Raw genomic sequence first — 16,000 nt, forward strand, 5'->3', positions numbered from 1 at the left:
AGTATAAATCAGTCCACTTACAGCTTTTGACACTTATGATTTAAGTACTGAATTACTGTCCTTGACAGCTGAAAGTTGCACAGTTTCTCTCCCTTCTGAATTTAAGACTGGAATGTAATTCTTGGCAATTAATAATAGATCATTAGAAATACTCTGAAAGTATCCACAATTGATCTGTAAAAGCAGTGTGGCTGATCAGAATCCTACAGAGTGCTGCAGCAGCGCCTGTCAGGGAGAGAATATTTAACAGCTTGCCTGCCTCTGCTCCATCAGCTCCTCCAGCCTGTATAAAAGCAGGATAGGACAAGTCCCTGGTCGTGTCTTTGGGGACCAACCTTTGCAAAGAGCTTAAATACCATTAGTGTGGCAAACTGTGCCGGGTAGTTCTCATAGCCAAGTGCAGGAAGTCCAGTATAACCCCAGTGCTCCGCTGAGGTTACATTTCTGTAATGCACAGAGATCAGGAGCCTGCCACTGGAATGCAGCGTGAGGCTCCAGCCTTCGGCTCCAGTTGCAGAACTCATGATCTTCCCTCATTTCCAGATAACAGCTAATGTTTTCCAAACCTTTGACTGGAGCTCGGTGTTGGTACCTGTGTAGGTTCCAGGAGGAAATAAACAGATGCAGCCCACTGAATTTTAGAGAGAAGTCGCTGGATGAATTATTTGCCCATTCAAAAAAATACAGATTTTGTCAACAGTTACAAACCTCTAGAGATGAAGCTTTTTAAACATATTTTGCTTCCTCCCTTTGGTCTTGAAAGTGATTTCCTGATTGTAGGAGTGGTGTGCAGCACTCCTTCCTTCTGTGCTCACCTTTTAGTGCTGCAGCATCCTTGTAGCTATGCCACTTATGGTTTGTACACTGATGACCTAATGCTGAGATGATAAAGCTAAACAAGGTACCTCAAAAATAACAATTTCCTTTAAGTTTAAAACTGGAGAACATGAAAATGTCATGACTTTGTTTCTGATTAGAATTGCAGAGCAATTTTACACATAGATAAGTCCTTCATTGTCTGTTCTATATTAGCTTGGGGGTCTGTCTGTTCAGAAGTTGAAGTTCCCTGCAACAGGATAAAAAACCTGTTTATTGTGCCTATTTTTTTGTGAAAGTGAGTCACAGCTGCTTTTGTTATATTTATGGTAGTTGATTGAAATATGGAGCAAGAGCTCATTTTTGAGAAGGTTCCTGGCATTTGTGGACTTGTTATAAAATGCATATTCAAGAAAACAGTTGAGATATTTAAAAGGCTCAAACTAAAATTTATTTACCACACAATATTAGTGTCCTGTTATAACTTACTGTACTTACTGCAAGAGCACAGTCACTGTTCCTGCTTTTGTCACTGATAACATACTAGGAGCTAATTTTAAGTACCTTTTAAAGGGAATTTAAGAAATCTGTAGTTTTATGAAATTACCCTGATTTAGTAATGTTTTCCTCAGCATGTCTGGAGGCAAGAGAGAAGGGAGGGAGAAAGATGGTGCTTACTGAAGCTAATCTTCCTAGGCTCCATGTATCAACATTCTGTAGAATACTGTGCAGAGCTGGCAGAATATCTGCATTAGGCTTCTGCTTTGAAACACCCACAGAAGGAGCCTCTCCCTCTGCCCTGAAGATAGAGGAAGCCTGGACAGAATAAACTTTAGGAATATCCTCTGCTGATCCTTACTAATTATCAGAGAAGTCAGAAAACTGTTGAATAAACTTCTTTTAGGACAAGTTTCATTCATTCAAATGTATAGTCTTCAAAATTTTACAAGCAGGTAACTAATGGCACAGCAGCACAAGGCTGGCCCTGAAACAGCCCTGAGCAGAGCAGCCCAGGGTTCTTTCTCACTTCTGCAATAGGGCAGATCCTGCTGCACAAGCAGGGAGAGAGAGATGGTATCACCTACCCTGGAAGAAGGTTGGGAATATGGTCTAAAGTCAGCATTTAGTCCATTAGGCCAAATTCCCTGGAAAATTGTCTAATAAATGTATATAAGTCCAAAGGTATTTGAGCTTAAACCTTCATTAAAAAGTCATACTTTTTTAATGTAAAGAACTATTTCAAAACCTTTGTTGTTGAATGCTACTGACTGAGTGACCTTTTTACATGTAGGATTGATTTTGTTTCTGTGAAAGTTACGTGGTTACTTGCAATGCTCAAATGGACACTTGCTCAAAAGATAAGAAATGTCTGGCTGCATTGCTACTTCAGAAATTAAAAAAAAAAATAAAACTACACCAATAAAAAGGTCTTGCATCATGCCTAAGGTCATTAGCATCTGGCTTTGGGAAGCTGCCAAAGGGAATGAATTTCAAAGGCTGAGACTATTAGTTGAAAGCCTGCCAGTCCCAGGAGATCTTACCTCAGTCTTAGAACAAGAGCTTCCTGGCAGATCTTAATAGCTGTGACAGTGCTTTCAGTGCGAGGATATCACTTATGATTGAGTCTAGAACTTCACAGGCCTTGGAAGAAACTTTTGCAGCAGCGAATGGCTCCAGGAAGCCCCCAAACCCAGGGAACGGCCGGTGCGCAGGTGTTGCCTGCTCACATCGGTTCTCTCTGCTTGGGGGGAAAACAGATGCTTTTCTGCACCTGCTCTACTTTCAGCCCAGCTCAGAGGAATGCACTGCATTAATCTTGCACAGAGGTGACCAAGGCAAGGTGAATCGGCAGGGTCTCTTCCCCAGCCATGAACAGGCAGCTCTCTGGACGAGCACTGCTGTATATAAACCTGCAAGCCAAGAACAGGCAGTGCGTGTGCATAGCAGGCACTGCTCCTGCTCAGTCCTCCAAATACTCCTCCAGCCAAAAACCCCAACCTCTTCTGGCTAATCTGAAATGAGTCACAGTCAGATGGTTTCATAAAGTCCCCTGCCTTTGTCAGGCACCAAGAAATGGATCAATGGCTGCACATCCTGTGCCTGTTAATGTGACACTGCAGATCAAAATAGGTGCCCATCCCTTCCAGCAGCTTTACAGACACAGTAGGGAGGTCAGAGGACTGCAGGCTTTTCTGGGGTACAAACAGCTGCCCAGGGGTGTGCTTTGGAGCACATCCATTCATTTTAAAATGGGAGTGTGTGTGTGTATGTGTGTTTTAGCACATAGATAAAACCAAGAAGAACTTTGGCTGAGAGGCAAGTGAACTTCCAAAAAAAACCTAGAAAAACAACAAACCCTAGTAAATAAATCAAGCAAACCTGCAAGTCAAATACATCACAAGTGTAATTCCTTTTCTTCAGTGCTTTGTACCCCTTTTCCAATGTACCTTTGTAGTCAGTGTCAATTATTGTCTCCAGACATTAAAAACCTGGTGTCCTCACCATATTACTGGTGGAAGTGATGAAAGTATTTTGATGATAGTAAAATGAGTGAGCATAAGCACAAAGGTATTTGATGGTTCACCAAAATCTGCCTTGTTTCACTTTCAAGTTCATTCTCCTGTTGTTCTCACCTGCTCTTAACAGATCACTGGTAATCCAGGTGTAATTGAAAGAGGTGCCTAAAATTACTTGTATGGCTCTTTAAGTGAACAAAGAAACACATGACATTTGTTCCAATAGTGTATTGGTGTTGCTGTACATAAAGATATGAAGAATATCTTTTTCTAATAGAAACCGTCCTTGTTTCACAGAGAACCTGTGGCCCATCACTCTTCTACATGAGATCATTGCACAGCAGAATGAATTTTGCAAAATGTAGTGCAGATAATTTTAAAATGGGGTGGATTACTGTCTTGCTTTAACCTCAGTAATGATGACTGGTCTCAGTTCAGTTCCCATATGGATTCAGTTTAGTTCTCACTTGGGAAGGTGTACACTTTGCCTGAACTGCCATCTTTTTTTCCGTTCTTTTTTCTTTTCTTCCCTGATAAATGAAATCATATTCAGCAGAATCAGGGAAAGAAGCATTTGAGTGAGCTGTGAAAAAAGAGCATGTTTTTTTTAAAGTTGGTCTCTCCAGAGCTAGATTTGGGTGGTAGATGGGACAGGGTAGGAAAGTGTGCCCAGCTAATTGCTGTCTGTAGACCCCCAAATGTCTGTTTGATGCCTTTCCTCAATAGCAAAAATAAGACATAGTTTAAATAACTGCTTGTGCTGTTGTAGGGCCTGTGATTTTGTTATCTGGGGAACCAGATAATTTTTTGCAAGAAGTAGAGAAAACCTTTCTCTCATGTGGTTGGGATTTGTTCATTTGGTTTTTAACTGTAGGTTCAGTGGCATCCTTTGTGCAATTTCATCTGTAAAGTGAAAATTTAAAAGTGACACACAAGTCACTTAAGTATTTAAAAAACATTAACAATCCATTCATGCTTAAATTTAAAGAAACCATCTGAATCTGAAATAAAATATTTTTGACATGGACTAAGCAGTTTGATCCAAGAGGTGCTCAAATAGTTTTTTCCACTTTGTAATTGGAAAATAACTTGCCAATCTTTTTACTGTCAATATTAAGTGAAAATCAAATTCATTGTTTTTAAAAATTTAATTATTGTAATTTTTTTTACAAAAATCTGAAATATTTATAGAGGAGTTAAAAGGAGATCAGTGCAAATGTCCCTCCTGCTAGGCAGCTCTGAGTGCTTGGTGCCAGGTCCTGGCTTTGGTAATTGGGTGTGTTGTTGCCTAAGGCAGCACAGCGGGATGCTGGGCCTGGTGTCCCCTCTGCATTCCCTGCCGGTGTGATTGAGTGATACTTGTGCTTCCTGCTAAAGAACTGTTTCATTTCAGAGGGGAGGAGCAAATGCTCTTTTCTATGGATGTCTGTCTTTTCCCAAGATTACTGTTACTTTTTACACTTATTTGCCAGCCACATTTCAAAGTTAGCTGAATGTTCAGAGCTTGTTGAGGCAGGTCTTGGCCAGTTGGTGATTTCCAGTCCTGGAGAGGGTTGTAAGTCACCTGAGATTTGCAAACTGCAGGTCTTTGGTAAACGTTCGATATTTCAAACTGCATTTGTTTACTAGAGGGACAATACCTGAGGTATGTGCTGTACTCCTGGTCACAACTGTTCTTTACTTGTGCTCGTTGTGCCAGTTTTTGTAATTATGACTGGAGAAAGTGCGATGCAACACCTTAATTGGTACATAAAACAAGCGGTGTGTTCCACTGCTAATGGCTGGGCTGTGTAGGGCAGTTCCTAATTAGACTAAAGAAGCTCCAAATACTGGCATTGTCACAAACTGGCTTTCCAGCAACTTATTTACATCATAAAACCTGTGTATGAAAGTAGCTTGCACCCCTCCTTCCCTGTAAACACACGTTCTGTGAGGCAGATGCTGCACAATGAATGTCATCTAGGTAATGTAGTTTGGAGTATGGAGAAAGCATCTTGATAAACAGAATGCACAATTTCTATAGCTAGAAATGAGGTTTTAGAGCTTTCTAAAGAAACCTTTTTTTTTTTTTTTAATTGATGTATTGCAAAGGCTCTGCTGTTTCTCTTTCCTGGCCAATATAATACAATGGTTCAGCACAAAGACATCTTTTTCGAAGTCTATGGAGAAAGAGTTTGTAAAGGCTGGGATTGTACCTGTACTCTACTGGTTTTATAAACAGCATTTGCCACTCAGTTGCTAAAATGGAGTTCAGGAGAAAGTGCTATTCCTGGGAGGAGGATAAAGCCACAGAACTGACTGAATGACAGGCTGTCTCTGTCGCAGGTTTATTATATCATTTTGTTTAAAACACAAATTTACCAGTTTGTCAAAGGGAGATGAGGCTTACAATGAGGGTTGTGATGTTTTATTGGTGTTTTTATAATAAAATGCATTGAGGTTACTTGAAAAGAATGGGCTCAGAAGTATATGGAATTTATTACAAATCTGGTATAAATTGCATTTCTTGGAACTAAACTGATTCATACCAGTGAGGATTTGAATATATTCAGAGTACAAAATGGCATTTTTTAGTAGTCCTTCTTTATAGTAAAGATAATTAAAGATCACACTAGGTGTTTAATTTCTATTTAAAATTGCAACAGTTTTTTAACAAAGATTATGTTGACAATATCACGGCCTCATTTTAGCATGAGTGATTCAAAAGAAAATAGCACTAAATATTCATGTTGAATTTAGCATTTCTTCCCTATTCAGGTTTTTGTCTGATCGGTCTAGAGTTTTAGTGCTCCTTTACTCAAAAGTCACAGAGGCTGGTTGCCAGCTGCATCTCCTGTTTGCAGAAGAGAGAGTTCAAAAAGAATATTCTCTTAATAATCTGTTGGACAAGGAGCTTATGGTAGAGCCATCCTGGGTGAAGAGTTTAACACAGAAAAATTTATGACAAGCCAGGGGCTTTGGAGCAAAGCATGTGGCTGGACTAATAAAAGTGTCTCACAGTTACTGCTACAGGGCTTGGTCCTGCTTCCCTTCAAGCAAGGGACACAAGTCACATTGGCTATGCAAAGGCAGGATAAAGTCTTTCAGCTTGTAGAGACCCTCAGCAGGAGGGGACACCTGTCCTAGCCAGTGAAAAAGGCATCAAAAGTAATGCTGAGCTGCCATTAACCCCATGCTGTTCCAGCACGGTCTGCTGCAGTATCGCCACCTCTGCATCCCACAGGGCACTGACCATTCAGCTCTTCTCTCCAGGAGCCTCAGGCTCCTTCTTACCACCACTGCATGGCTTACTTTAACATTAGGACAACATAAAAGAGAAAAGGAGGTTTGTGAAAAGTCACACAAGCCGTGTGTGTGTGTTTAGTATACCTGAAGGCTCGTTACTTCCTTGTGGTAATCCTGCCAGGCCTCCTTCTTCAATCACTTCTGTGTCAGTCTGGCAGTCAGCTTCCTGCAGATATTATACCCCAGACCACTGCTCCATAAGAGACTTCTGTTTTACACCTGCCACCCTTCTTATAATTGTATGATTTCACACCTTGTTCTAGCCCTGGCACTCCTCCAAGGAGTTCCCAAATGTCCACTAAAAAGTGGTTGGTCTTGAAGCACTTTTCTTCTTTTCCACTTTTCATGCTATGCATACTTCCCTATTATTTTAAACCACGGTATTAACGGAGGGAAACCCCTGGTAACCAGTCCAGGGCTTCAAAGTTATTAACAGGGCAGCTCTGGCTTCACCCTAAACTAGGCTTGTGCTGGTTCAAGTGCATTTCAAGATGCATCCATGCTAAAACTTTAAGAACTCAGTAGGCAACGCAATACTTAATTCACAGCAACTTTGTGTTTTTTGAATTGCTTCTACCTGTTGCAACATTCAAACATCCCACAAGTTATTTACTTCCCAAAGTTGCTGGCTGTCTAGATAAGCATCCCAGCCACTCTAACCAAGTCTAGTGTCCAGATCACCCAGAGAGATACAGGTTGAGCTGACAAGGGTTTAGCTCCAGTCTGAGGGCATTTAAGCTGATAATTTCCAGTATAAATGTCTGTTGTTAATGTTGCCTAAAAAATACCAGGTAGAGGAGGAATTCTGCTTTTTCTATGTAAGCAGTCTCCTGTCAGAAAGCTGAGTGAGACAGGGATTGGCAGGAGGAGGAAAGGGGCTGGAAAGCCTGTAAGCAGAGAAGAGCTCTGTGCTGGAAGGCTGCTCTGTATCCTGGGTTCAGAGGAAGGCAAAGCGGTGAGGGGATGAGAGGAGGGGAAGTGCAGAGGCTGCCTGGGCAATGGGGCACGGCAGAGTCGGAAAATAAATGAGGGCTCACGGCAGATGCCGATTCCTCAGCCAGCTTTTCTTGGCAATGAATAAAAAGGTTAAAGCAAGGAAAAGTTATATTTATTTATATATGTGTGTGTATGTAGATGTATATGTATGTATTTTATTTTTAAAAGGTTTCTCTTATTTCCAGGTTTTAAATTATTTCAGACGTTGCCTCTATTGGAGGTGCCACAATAACTCAAAGCTTCACAGAGACAAATCTATTATTGCTTATATCACAGGAATGCCCAGAGGCCTCTTGTAGGGACAAAGCCCCATTGTGTCAGATGTTATGGAAACATCATGTATATCTTTGATTCATAGTGGATTTTGAATCACCCTTAATAGTTCGATATTTTTTTCCCCATCAGTAAATTTCAGTTTTCAAGCTTTGAAAGGGGCTTTGAAAGGGCTTTTCTAGGTTCAGGCAAAAATTTCTACAGATCACTATAGCCACCTCTGCATATAATTTCTATATACTACCATTGGCAAATACCAACAGTAGACAATAAAAGTAGATGTAAGTGATTCTGGGAATGTATCAGAGTGGTAGATTCAAACATTAACTGTAAAAAGAGTAGGAAAACCAGACATGTATTTAGACATCCTGTGACCAAAAATGAGGGAGAGGGAAATGTAATGAAAACACTAAAGGATCTTTTGGAAAAATTCAGTGTAATATTTTCAGTGAAGTATTGTCAGTTGTATTTTTTTTCCAAGAACTGTAAGATCTGTCCTAGCTGCTGATAAGCTGCTTTTTTGGATATGATAGTCTAACAGACACAAGGCTGACTCTGCGGTGTAAAGTTGTCCTTTTGAGCATGCCAATAGTGGGATAGTTGTTTGCACCATTTAACAGCAAACTCTGTAAATAATCTTTGGAGGCCACTAAGACTATTAATTTATTTTAACAAGTGCTTCTGTGAAGTTCTGGCTTTGTCCACAAATGGTAATTTTATTAATTATCTGAATGCATCAACTTTGAATTGTTTCAGCATAATAAAATAGCATCTACTATGCACAAATGCTGGAAGACATTTAGACTATGACTGTATGAAGTGATGCTTTGTGTTGTTTAGACTGGTGTTAGCCAGAATTTTGTTAGCACTGCTCACATCATCAAGGTATATCCAAAACTACAGCCAACTACCCAGGCAGCTTTCACTGAAAGTTTCTCACATATTATTCTTCTTCACTCCATTTCTAAAGTCTTATCTCCCTTGTCCATAGCCAAAAGCTACTAACTTGGAACAAAGTTCAATCAAGGCCCAAACATAATGAAGAAGGAGAAATCACAAAAGATGGAGTTAATGGCTGCGGCTACCGCTGTGGATCCTTTTGCCACAGGCTCTGAAAGTCTGGAAAATTAATCAAAGTTCAATCAAGGGTGTATGATATTGCGGCTGCCGCAGCAGCACTGCCTGGTGTCACCTGGGAGCTGTCCATTAAAACCAGCTCCCTGCAAACCATCCTGGTATTGATGTGCTATCCCGGTCGGAGGGGGTAGTCAGATGCTACTCCAGGACGTTGCTATGCCTTCTGCTTTCACTCCTGGGTAAACTTCAAGTTCAACACGTGTTTTAGACATAGAAAGAACAGGCACATGTCCAGAGTAAGTTAGTAAAAGAGGCGGTTTTAAAGCAATCTACTAAGTGGAGGATGGGTGAGCTTTTCAAGGAAGTTTTCTTGGAATGTCACTGTAAAATAGGAACTGAAATTTCTTCCCAGTCAATTAGAAGAGGATGTTGGTGAGAAAAGATAACTGAGAGTAAAAGTTCTGGTTAAAGCATAAAGCTTCAGCAGGGTGGGAGAGCTGGTAAATATGTCTCTAACAAGCATCGATTGTCTAGGAGTAACAGCACTTGAAGTATGGTTGTTAGACTCAACCATGTGGTCAGAAATTTGTAGCTTATGAGCTTGGAAAAGAATCTTCAGCAGATACACTCTAATAATTTTTTTATAATAATTCTTCATCCAAAAATTCATTTAAAAATACAGAATGTTTGCCGTTTATTTTATTGCCTGGGAAAAGGTGTCCTGTAACCTGTTTGATGTTTATGATTAAAACTTGGCAACAGTTGTAGGCAGGGAAAATTCATCTTTCATTCTATCAGTCTGCCACTGAGACATGTCCTAGTCATCTCTCTAATACTCTAACACTCCCATGAAACAAAGCAAAATTGCCACCACTGGTATTACTGCAATGTTACTCATCACTTATTATATGCCATAGCTTAAACGGTTGAAAAACCACTACCAGGTATTAAAGAACAAGAAGGACAGAAAAAAAAAAGTGCAGAAAAAAACCCCAAACCCACAATGAAAAGGCAGGAAAATGCTGGAGGCTGTGAAAATAAATACAAAGCTCCACAGAGTAGGTGAAAGGTCTCCTGTATTGGTAGGACTCGGTCATCTTTGGGAAAAAAAAACCCAAGAGCATTTACTGTTTCAGGTGTCACATTGCCAACTCTCCTTTGCTTTACCCATGTGAATATGAGTGGCTACCAGTTTTATGGCAGGCATTTTATTCTGAGTTTGACACACCTCTGGCCTGATGTCACACCCTTTGGCCCGAGGGCACAGTCGTGGTTCCTCTTATGACAACACCAGGTCTCTGGAATTCTGTCTCAACCCTTTCAATCAGATAGCATAAACATGTCTGTCTCCCTATTGTATTTCTGCCTGGTTCATCAGTATATCTTAACTGAAATTACTGGTACTCTTTTGATAAACCATTAGTGTTAGGAAGGGGGTTGAATTTTTCTGTTAATTACTAAATCTTGGTGACAGGCAGAATCTACTTGTTAAAACTTGTGTTGTAATTTGAGGATTAAATGCTGCACCTCTGAGAAACATCAGTATCAAAACTGATTTGCTCTAAGAGACTTAAGGTTGTTAGGAGCTGCAGTCTGACAAAGTAGATTCCTTAATAATAGAGTTACCAATTAAATGTTTTAAACTCCTCACAGGACTTGCAAGATTAGAAGGCAGTCAGTAGAATTGTGCAGGAAGGGAAATGTGTAGCCAATACAGCTCTTACCTTAATCCCTGACAGTGAAAGACTTCGACTCCCATTATTGTTTGGTTATTAGATAATACTTGAAAATCGCATTTCACTTGATAGTGTCTTTCTCATCTGTCCCAAAGGTTTACAGGTTCTTATTCTTTGCTAGCACTTTTGTATAAGCCCACCCTAGACTGACCATGCAAAGAAAGATGGGCAGAGCTGCCAAGAACCCTTGTGGGTGTTGTCCTCACTGCAGCATTCCCATCTCACCCACCCAGCCAGAGATATTGCTCTAAAGAGTATCTCAGCCATATGACACTCATATATAAAAAATGATGCTGTTTTTTCCCATCCATTTAGACAGAAGCTGCATGCTTCACTGCAGTTAAAATATTTAGGAAGGCAGAGAACAGAACCAGTAATTAAAGACAGTTTTCTATCTCATAGCCCAGGGTGACGAGGAGGGAGCAAAAAGTCCTTTAGTGCATGTCTAAAACTTCTGATTCAGGCAAGTCACTTTAAATATGCTTTTTTTGGGTAACACTGTGTTGGGATTCTTACTTTTGTAGCAACTATTCCCATCTTAATATTCACTGCATATATCTATATATCTATAAAATATTTCTACTTCTGTATTTTTAAATATATTTTCAGGAGTTACACAACTTCAATTTTGGTACTTCTTTGGCCTCTTTGCAATCGTTAGTTACAAATACAGATTTGGGTTGTGAAGCCCTGTTCTTGAATTTTAAATTTTGCTTTACAAATCATTTTAAAGATGATAATGTCACTATGTAAGCTCTTTATAATTTCTTTTCTTGTAATCTTTGATTGTACATGTTGAAATGTAAGTATAGAAAGCTACTAAGCAAAAGGGTGAAAGGTGTAATGTATTTAGTTTAACATTATAAATGGGTAAAAAGACAGAACAAACAATAGGAGCAACCAGTGAGTTCCCAAATGGCTGAGAGTTTACCTGAATGTTTCAGGTTCTCCATTGGGGCAGATGGTGTTTATTGAAAAGCTGGAGGAGAGTGGAGAAAGTATAGAAGCAACACTGCTGGCAGAGGAAATACAGATTTTAGATGCATTAAGGCTCTGAATTGTAAAATTTTCCAAAAGGATCTTATAAACTTAATTAGAAATTTTTTGTAAATGCCGTCAAACCCTGGAATGAAACTGTAAGCATTTAACAGAAAGGCCCAGTTACCACAAAACTGATGAACTCACCATTATGGCTTATGGGAGCAATGGATTAACTCTCCTGCTTTCATTAGGAGGGAGAAAATGCTGTATTTGTTTGTCATCAAGTATATGCTAAAAGTTGTATTTCTTTTGCTCAGTGCAGAACAGCACTGAAGGGAGGAAACTAAAACACTAGAAAGCAAACAAGTGGAATAGAGTAATACCTGAAGTACACGAATGGTGTCAACAAGTTAAGGGGGGCAGCATTTCCTTCTGGTGCCTAAGATATCTTCAAAAAGATTTTCACAAAGAATGGAGAATCCAAATACACAATTATAAAAATCATCGAAAGCAGGGGAAGGCTTTGGTAGGAGAATCATCAGCAGGACTACCTCCAGTAGCAAAGGGATTAATAGGATATGACGTGAACAATTGTACTGATTAGCTCAGAGAAGTCGAATCGAGTATCTTGGTTTATTCCGTTTCACATTTTAAAGTAACGTCCTTAACACCAGTACACTGAAAAGCTTTTGCTGTGTGATGCACAGCTACACCTTGTTGTAAAATGTGGTACCATTCATGCTAAGAAACCGGTCTTGAAAAAGGATGTAACCTAAAAAAAACCTAAACTTTATTAGATGGCAAAGTGTTATAGAATCAAATTTTTCAGAGACAAATACTTTGTGGCATAAAGCAACCATTAATAAATGTTAAAAAGAAAGTTACTGTTTAGGTGGGTCTTTTCTAATTGTTAATGGCAGAGTTTCTCCATCCCAGTGCCTCTCAGTGGAGAGGCACAGTTTCACAGGGATGGGTCAGTGGTGCTGGTGTTGGTGATGTGTCTCCAGGTTTGCCATACACACTACTTTAAATATTAGCATTTTTGTAATGGTCAGTGCTCACTTCACTACTATTGTGAGCTACAGAAGAAAAGTAATGCATTGAACAGTTAGATGAAAATTAGTGCTGAAGCAGAGGTGCAAATGCAGACAGTATTCAATGAACTTATTTTTGTTGGGTTCGATTTGTCCAGTTGCACTAAATGGGATGTAAACAGCAAAATAGGGATAAATACTTGAACTCTGGTTAAACTGTTAGTGGAAAACAGTTTTGGACACTTTATACCTCAGTGTTATCTGCTTGGCCACCTTACAAAATTGGCCTACCTGGAAACACTGAACAAGAGATTTGGGGTTCTCTGTTACTTAGATGAGAACTGGAGTGCCTTACCTGTTCTTCCACAGATCTTAGGAAACCTTCTCAAGTACTTCATGCCTTTAGCAGGCCTATTTGTAGTTCGGCTAGTGCTCAAAACCTATGCTGCAGCACACTAAGTTTAAAACTATTTTCATCTTCATGTGCACAGATTTGTTAAATTTTAAAAAACTTCAAACTTGCAAGTTGTTTGAAACCCACAACTGTCTCTATGCCTTGCTGACAAGGCATCAGTTCTCCTCATTGTCAAGGTCTGTTTCCTCCTTCCCCTCCTACCTCCCTGAAATCTTGTGTGCCTTCAGTCCTGGACAGCAATTCCTGCTCCTGTTGGCTTTTCTCCCTGAAAGGTGACCCAGTGCCCAACAGTCTGATCCCAGGGCTGACCGTTGCTTCACGTGTCTTCTGAGAAGTGAAACCTTTAATCCACACATCTCTCCAAGGCAATAAGCGAGCAAAGCATTAATTTAGCGCTAAGATCTTTGCCAGCACTGATTTAAGTAAGAGGGGACATAGTGTATTCTGTGTTTGGAATGCAGGCCAAGCAGGCAGGACACAGAGGTTAACACCGTTGTGCAGCTGGCTCTGGCAGAAACAGTGTGAAGGAGTAGAGTGTGGTTGGGAAATTTAGGATTTAGGATTTACATACCCATTTGCCTAGAGAACACAGAGCAAAGACCAAACCTATTCCCAACATTTTAGTCAATGCTTGATTAGTTTCTTGATATTCTTTTTAGAATGCATTTTTTGGAATCAAACACCAAAATTCAGGTCACAAATGAATTGTAAAAGTCAAGAGAAGTCTTTTTCTGCGGATTGTATTGCACTTTGTGCTCTATCCCTCAGTTTCCATTGCAGTGATTCACTATAATTAATTCTCATTTTTAAAATATCCTAGATAATAAAATCAGTTAAGAGCAGCAGCTTTTTGTTTATAGTCAATTCCATGTGTTGGAGCTCTTCTCAAAACTATGAACATTCTTGCATTTTACATCTCTCTCCATTTGTGCTGCTCTGTTTCTTTCCACAAGACACTGGTTTGCCATTAGGTTTTGGTGCTTGAAGAAGAGTTATACAAGTCGCCCTCTGGTTTCCATTTTGGTCATTCTTCGAGAGACATCTTGGTAAGTGCCCTCTACAAGCAGGCTTGAACCTGCAGTTACTGAAAACACTGTTAATATGCCAGTATTTCTTTAGAAAATGACCTGTAGGTACAAACTGTGCCTTGCACATCACATTATGGTAGAGATCTTTGGGGTTTGCTAAAAGGTGCACAGATAGTAAAACACTGAAAAATTGCTAATCAGAAATAGTGAATAGTTTAAAAAGAACAAGGCATGAATATGTTCCCATTAAATATTCATTGAAAAAGCTTGAATAATGAAAACAATGCTTGAAATAAAAGACTCTTAGCAGATAATTAATTAACAAAAAAGTAAATTGGTCTTAAATTGTTTGCTATGGATAGTTAGCCTATTTAATAAGAATTATCATCTTCCAGGCAAATGGCAGCTAGCTAGTAAATAGGTTTTTCCTGGGAACTGGCTAGAGGGGAGAGCAGCTCTCCACACATCTAAGTTTTAGTCACTTATCATTTTGAAGTCAATTCAGAGCTTCTGGCAGTTTATGTAATCTTAAGACACTCTTCCCACCTTTGTTGCAGAATTCTCAATCAGGTTGAGCCCTTTTTACTTACATCGCTGCTTATTTCATTAAGAAGGAAATATGATTTTAGTAACAAAGTGTGCCTTTGGCTTTGAGTTATCATCTTGAGAGAGCAGCTAGATTTTGTCCTCATCACAGAACAGATGCTTTTAAAACACTGCTGTTAAGATTTACCTCAGATAAGATGATGTTGGCCGTGACTTCTCAGACAGTTTTCCCCTCAGTTTACAAGGCCAGTGATAATCTCTGTGTAATTGTCTTGGGTTCCCAAAGGGAAGTGCCTGAGGCACCTTGCAGGGACCAGAGGTGGTACTGGAGCCTCCATGCAGTGCTCTGTTGGGTGAGGATCAAGTCACCACTGGTGGTTGACTCTTCTCACACCTCAGTGGTTTTTTGCCAGAGGTATCTGGCAGACCATTCTATGAAACTAAATCCTCCTCTCTGTATTTCCATCTTGGTCAATAGCTTAGCGGAAGAAATAAGGTACAGGGTGGTGAACCCTAGGGATTTAGGCAAGCATACAGCTCATGATAGAACCTGATTCTGGTGTCACATTGGCTCTATCCTGGCCTGGTTCCAGTTACTGCCATGGACTTAACATTAACTGTACTCCAGCATATGGCTATATGTAAATTAGGTTCTCCTTAAGGGTTGTGCATTTATCTAGCAAATAGTAAATAGGATTAGTAGAAGACGACTAATAAACCAACAATAATAATATGTTAGCTGTCTTCTCCCTACAGCCATCTTATTTCCTGCTGCCTTTCCTATGGGATTACGGTATTCATCTGGTCAAATCTTGTCCTGGTATGTTCTTACAAGGATTCCCTCTGAGTTCAGTGCAACTTGCTCATGTTTGTCTCTGGTACAGTACAGAGTATTCCTGAGTTAGGAGAGTGCAAAGAAATGATCTACAGGAGTTAAAAGCAGAGAGCGGGGAGAAGTGTTTTGTCCTGGGGTGTTGTTTTGGTTTTTTAAATAGGTGAGAAAGGACTATGACAAAAATCCTGCTCTAACTCATGAATGCAACCCAACACCTGAATAACTGAAACCAGATTTTGGCCCAATTACTAGAAAGTAATTCTTCTCCTGTCTTTATGACCTGTACTTCTGTTAATAGGAAGCTTCAACTTCATAAAAAGAAATAAAATTCAGCCCTAACTCAGAAGTAAGTTGATAAGGGGAAATGTTTTAACTTTAAAAAATGCACACCCCACTCAGTGAACCTTTGAGACCTGCAAATGTTTAAAAAGAAAAAAAAAAACTGCAGCAGCTGCAATTTGA

At 39.8% G+C, this 16,000-nt stretch overlaps 1 protein-coding gene across 2 annotated transcripts in view; it reads left to right on the plus strand.

Annotated features, from left to right (window-relative positions):
* Positions 1-16,000, plus strand: part of BNC1 (basonuclin 1) — a 75,405-nt gene that overhangs the window by 37,784 nt on the left and 21,621 nt on the right. The gene's annotated exons all lie outside the window — the stretch shown is intronic.

Source organism: Corapipo altera, unplaced genomic scaffold (assembly GCF_003945725.1).
Source record: "Corapipo altera isolate COAL_440 unplaced genomic scaffold, ASM394572v1 50, whole genome shotgun sequence".
Classification (NCBI taxonomy): Eukaryota; Metazoa; Chordata; class Aves; order Passeriformes; family Pipridae; genus Corapipo; species Corapipo altera.